Below are 6,169 nucleotides of genomic sequence, written 5' to 3' on the forward strand. Positions count from 1 at the left end.
ACAAATAGAGTAATAGTATGAATTATAAATACAGTAATTTCACGAATACAAGCCGCACCAATTTGACCAAAATTTTGGTGGAAACCCGCAAGTGCGGCCAATATTCCGGGGCGGCTAATACATTAACAAAATTCTAAAAGCTGCCAACACGGAAGTGAGAGCCCGCGGCAGCCCCAAGCCAAGCTGGAGCCCGGCCGGCCCCGGCAGAGGTGGGAAAGCCTGGCAGAGGCGGGGCCAGCAGTGTGGGGGGCGGGCGGCTGAGCCTGAGCCAGCAGGGCGGGGCAGGGGGGCGGCAGAGCCCGGGCCAGCAGGGCGGGGGAGCCCGGGAGAACTGGGGCTAGCAGTGCAGGGGAGCATGGCAGAAGCAGGAAGGCTGGCGGGTGGGGCTGCCTGGCAGCGGGGGAAGCCCAGCAGAATCGGGGCCAGCAGCGTGGGGGAGCCCGGCGGTGCGGGGGCCTGCAGTGCCGGTCAGGGCGAGGAAACGCGGCGGCGGTACAGACGGGAGGGGGCGGCCGGCGAGCCTGGCAGCGGCGGCAGCCCTGCCGGCGGGGCGAGCGAACGCGGCGCAAGCGAAAGCGGCGCGGGGCGAGCGAGGCGCGGCGCGAGCGAGGCGCGGCGCGGGGCGAGCGAGGCGCGGCGCGAGTGAACGCGGCGCGGGGCGAGTGCGGCGCGGCGCGAGCGAAAGCGGGCGAGCGAAAACGGCGCGAGCAAACGCGGCGCGAGCGAAAGCGGCGCGAGCGAAAGCGGGCGAGCGAAAGCGGCACGAGCGAACGTGGCGCGAGCGAAAGCGGGCGAGCGAAAGCGGCGCGGGGCGAGCGAGGCGCGGCGCGAGCGAAAGCGGCGCGTGCGAAAGCGGGCGAGCGAGGCGCGGCGCGAGCGAGGCGCGGCGCGAGCGAAAGCGGCGCGAGCGAACGCGGCGCGGGGCGAGCGAGGCGCGGCGGCGGCGGCGGCAGCCCTGCCAGCCGGACGAGCGAACGCGGCAGCGGGGCGGTGCTGACGGGAGAGGGGGGCCAGCGAGCCCGGCGGCGGCGGCAGCACCACCCGGCCAGCCCCGCCGAGCCGTGGCGCTGAGCTGGGCCACCCGGCCCCGTCGGCAACCATGAGCGGGCCGAGCCTGCCTGGCCCCGCCCCGAGCCAGTAAAGCCCGCTATGCCGCGATCCTGTTACTAATTGGCCAATTTGTGAAAGCTGCGCACGGATTCTCGCGACGAACGAAAGTGCGGCTAATATTCGGGATGCGGCTTATCTATTGACAAAGACAGCAACATTGTCGAGGCACCGGGGGTGCGGCTTATAATCCGTGCGGCTTGTATTCGTGAAACTACTGTAATTAGTAACAAAGAGTAAGACAGTGTTAAATGTCTTTATGTGAAGAAGTGGGCTAGAAGATAAAAGGCTTTTTCAATCTAGTAGAGAAGAATAAAATAATAAAATTATGTCCCAGTTAAAAATGAACTAAAGAGGTTTGAGAGAGAATGACCAAGTAGGAGGAGGAACCTTGGCAGCAACAAAGGTGTCAATTTTCCATCTTTTTCGTTATATTTAAGAAGAAATAAATTTCTAGAACAAATCCTGTACTTAAAAAGTAACTTCTGGACTGAATGTAGGCACATTTCACTTGCTTTTACTGCTTTTCTAGGAAAATTTAAAAGACTGATATTTTCTAGATCATTAAAATTTTGTGAGTTTGTGGTAGTTTTTGTTGGTTGGGGGTTTGTGCTGTTTTCATTTTGCTTTGATTTTTTTTATTCATAAAATAAAGCTAAAACCATGGGATGCCTTATATACATACTGTGTTTTTAGGTACCTCTAATAGACTTCATTAATACCTTGGACTGCTTAACAATAATCTTACATAATCTTAGAGCTTTTCCAAACTTTAAATAATCTGTTTTGAATCTCTATGTTGGCTACAGGTCCTATTTTTTAGAGTTAGTATATAGTAGGCTTTACCTTTTCCTGTCTTGTATTTCTTGCAGAAAGAGATGTTTAGGTGAAAAACTAAACTAAACCACAGCTTGGTGCTCATCTTTTACCCCAAACCTTAATAGAGTTTTTGGCTGGGTTTTTTTTTTGATTCTGAGATTTACCTAAAGATTGCCCAGTCTCTCACACTGTTCTTCCAGTCTGCCTAAAAGGTATATGTAGATGAGGTGCACAGCTAGCCTGAACTAGTGCTCAAATTGAGATTTTTGGCTGCTTCATGGAAAACTCCATTCCTCCCTGAAGCAGCTTTTTCTTACCCTTCACTCATTCAGCATGGCATATCAACAGAAAAATCTGAGTGTATCTGTGGTTCTTTGCAGCGCCTTTTCTAGAGAGTGCCCAAAGCAGCACAGTGGCTCCTAACAAGAACTGAACAGCTGTGATAAGCCCAATCCACACACAGGACACAGGCCAGTACACTGGTACCAGAATTACATTATGACCTTGATCTGCTGAATTCTTTGGGTAACAGGACAGCTGGTCTTGAAAGTGTCATGCAGAGAAGAGTGGTTGTAGGCTTGTATGTGTGATTCTCCATAATCGGTGTGTCCCTTTCGATGCGAAGAATTTCTCTGGTAGACTCATTTGTAGTTGAAGCTTCAGCACAATGCAGTGTTATGAGAATTAAATGGTTTATTTTATTCAGAAAACAAGGTCATTCAAGAGGACTAACACAAAAAAACAGGGACTGCAGAACTGCAGGACGGGCTTTGAGGTCCAACGGAGTTCTCCATGTTTTTTGTTTTTTTCTCCTTAGTCCTCCTTTTACCCTAGTACTTTGACATCTAGTACCCCAGCACAGTCCACACTCTGAACAAAATGACCACTGTGAACATGCCCCTTTCTTTTGCCTTATCTGGGCATTTTTCTGGGGTATAGGATAGGGAAATTGTAGTACGTCCTGATTCTGTAACTCTTGAATCTCTTGCTACAGCAAATGGCCAAGCAGCGTCTGGCAGTAGGCTAGGAGTCTGGACAGAATTTAAATAGAAAAATGGGAGGTTAATGACTGAGAAAGAGGCAGAGCAGGAAACACTGGGGTGCATCAGGCTATGCATTTAATGCAGAACAGGTAATAGTATTTATGTAATTTATAATTATGTCCTTTCATAAACATGATATCAAGATCAGACACAAAACAAACCCTAAAACAGACAACAAAGTGAGACTCAGCAGAGATGCTCTGCTAAATAAGGATTTTCTTGCAGCCATTCACTCCTGCTAAAACTGGATACACAATTCTTGTAAAGGATGCATTGTGAAGCATATGTGAAAACAGGGCTAGGCTGAGAAACAGTGCTAGGCTGTCATTATGGCCTGACAAAACACAGGTGTACCAAATGCTGGCTGGCTTTTAGGTGTTTTGATGGCTTGTGTCACACCAGAAGTCCAGGTTTTCTTCTCGTTTTGGCCAAATAACTTCTTTTGAAGTAGAAGGGCTGTGTTTCAGTAACTAGTCTATACATCTGTACTTACATTTCGGAAAAGTCTAGAGAACTGTAATTAATTCTTTTGCATGTTCACTTTCTTAACCCTGAAGAATCAATAGATAAAATCATTTTATAGCATGTTTTTCCTGAAAGGCTACTACAACTTGTTTTAAAGCATATACTGAGAGAAGCAATACCTTTTTAAATGTAAAATTTGTAAAATGCGCAGTTATTTCAGCATTTTTAATATAAATACTAAAATGCATTTCTTAATTTTTTCTCAGATTTTTATTTTTAATCAGAGACTTTTCAGATCAAAATTTACATAGAATTAATTACCTGCAAAAATGGTACACAAATTACAGTAATTTCACGAATACAAGCCGCAGTAATTTGACAAAAATTTTGGTGGAAACCCGGAAGTGCGGCTAATAGTCGGTGGCGGCTAATATGTGAATAATTTTCTGATATTTACAACCCCAGATGTGCCAGCCAGGGCGCCGAGCCAAGCACCTGCCAGTAAAAGCCGGCATTCCGCGATTGTTACAGTGTTACTGTGTTGCCCTGGCTCCCTGCAGGCAGCACGGGGGGCAGGGAGAGAGGCGGGAGAGCCATTGCCGCGGCCCGGGGAGGAGAGGGGGGACCGCGCCGCCATTGCCGCGGCCCGGGGAGGACGGGGGGAGGGGGCGCCGCCATTGCCGCGGCTCGGGGAGCCGAGGGGGGCCCTGTGCCGCCATTGCTGCAGCTCGGGGAGCCGACGGGGGCCCTGCGCCGCCATTGCTGCGGCCCGGGGAGGACGGGGGGGGGGGGCGCCGCCATTGCCGTGGCTTCGGGAGCCGACGGGAGCCCCGCGCAGCCATTGCCGCGGCCCGGGGAGGAGGGGGGGGGAAGCGCCGCCATTGCCGTGGCTCGGGGAGCCGACGGGAGCCCCACGCAGCCATTGCTGTGGCCCGGGGAGGCGGGTGGAAGTGCACGCCGCCATTGCCGCGTCTCGGGGAGCAGACGGGAGCCCCACGCAGCCATTGCCGCAGCTCAGGGAGGAGGCAGGGTGCTTTGTCCGCGCCTGCCGCTGGCGCCACGGGCGCGGGAAAGCTCCATCCCCGCCCGCCGCCGCTGCCGTAGGAGCGGGGGAAGCTCCGTCCATGCCTGCCACCGCGGGGCAGCGCCGACCCGGGGTGACCGAGCCCAGTGGCAGCGGCGGGTGGCCCCGAGCGGCAGCACCAGGCTGGGCCACCTGGCCCCGTCAGCAGCCCCTAGCGGGCTGAGCCTGCACAGCCTTAGCTCAGCCAGTAAACCCCGCCCTCCTGCGGTTCTGCTACTAATTGCACACGGGTCCTCGCTGCGAACGACAGAGCGGCTTATATTCGGGTGCGGCTTATTTATGGACAAAAACCGAAATATTTGCCAACACCCAGAGATGCGGCTTATACTCAGTGCGGCTTGTATTCGTGAATTTACTGTATATTTTATGGTAATAATATATACTTAACAGGGACCTTAAGGATTAAAATTGTTTGCTCCCACACTGAAGTTTCATGAGGTACAAGAGCCTCTGATCAGTTTAAGCTCTAGTGGAAAGAGCACCACCAACAAAGACACAAAAAAGCATGCACATTTTTAAATTATGTTTAAACGCTTAGATATTCCTTACCTCTCCAAAATGCTTTAAAAATAGCCTGGGTATTTCAATAGCCATTGACTGCTGAGCAACATTATTGATTAGTTTTAAGAAATCGCTATTTAGCATATCTGTTACTTTTAAAATAAAAAAAGCTTAGAAATATATGCAGTCACACCAGAGTGCAAGGTTTAATTCCATTAACCATCACTGAGAGCATATTGTGACAGAGTCTGTATTGCCATGTAGCTACAGCACTCGTTTTCATCAGCACTGGGGTCTGGAAGCAGAAGGGGAGGGAGAGAGAGAGGTCTAGGAATTATAATGCCTCATCTGCTCAGGTCATTCAGTGCCCTGCAAGTTTAATCAGGCTGTCTTCATCCTCCATTACACTCATTAGGTCCTGTTAGGTTAGTGCTCAATGTTGATCTGTATCTTGGTCAAGACAATTGTTGCTGATTAACTGTAATTACCACTAATGGTCCCAACCTGCTTTCAAGCAGACTGCTGCTGTCATCTTGTCCAGGCCTTTGCTCTGTGAGGAGCAGTCCAAATCTGCCAACTGTTTGCTTACTTGCTGTTTGAACCAACAAGTTACTTCTTGTGTGGGCTCATCCCCCCATGCTTGTATCTGCCATCTGTAAACATCCCAACTTCACTTGAGTAATGCAAAAATGAATAGGTAAGGAAAACAGGAATGACTGGTATGGGAAGGGCAAAACAGCAGAAGTAAAGAATTAAAAATTTAATACAAAGCAGGACAACTAAGGACTTAAAGGCTATAAAGCTCAATAATAACAAAGAAATCAAGTAGTTTGTGATTTGCAGTCTAAAGTAATAAATTACAAACTAGGACCCAATCTTGAACTCTGTCCTTGTGTGAATAATCTTCATTTGAGTCTTCTCTCCTATGTATTTCCATCAGATTATTCTGGGAATAGCTGTCCTTAGGATCAGAGGATCAGATCCCTTGTATTGCAAATATTGCTTAAGGCACTTTTAAATTGTGGATGGTTTTCTGGTTAGCCTTGTGAAAGCCTCTATATGCTTGCACTTCAAAAAGATGATAAATAATCATGAGTTGAGTCAGAATTTATAGATAATTGTGATGTGAATGCCAAGGTCATGTAAATTT

This window comes from Catharus ustulatus, chromosome 5, assembly GCF_009819885.2.
Source record: "Catharus ustulatus isolate bCatUst1 chromosome 5, bCatUst1.pri.v2, whole genome shotgun sequence".
Lineage (NCBI taxonomy): Eukaryota > Metazoa > Chordata > Aves > Passeriformes > Turdidae > Catharus > Catharus ustulatus.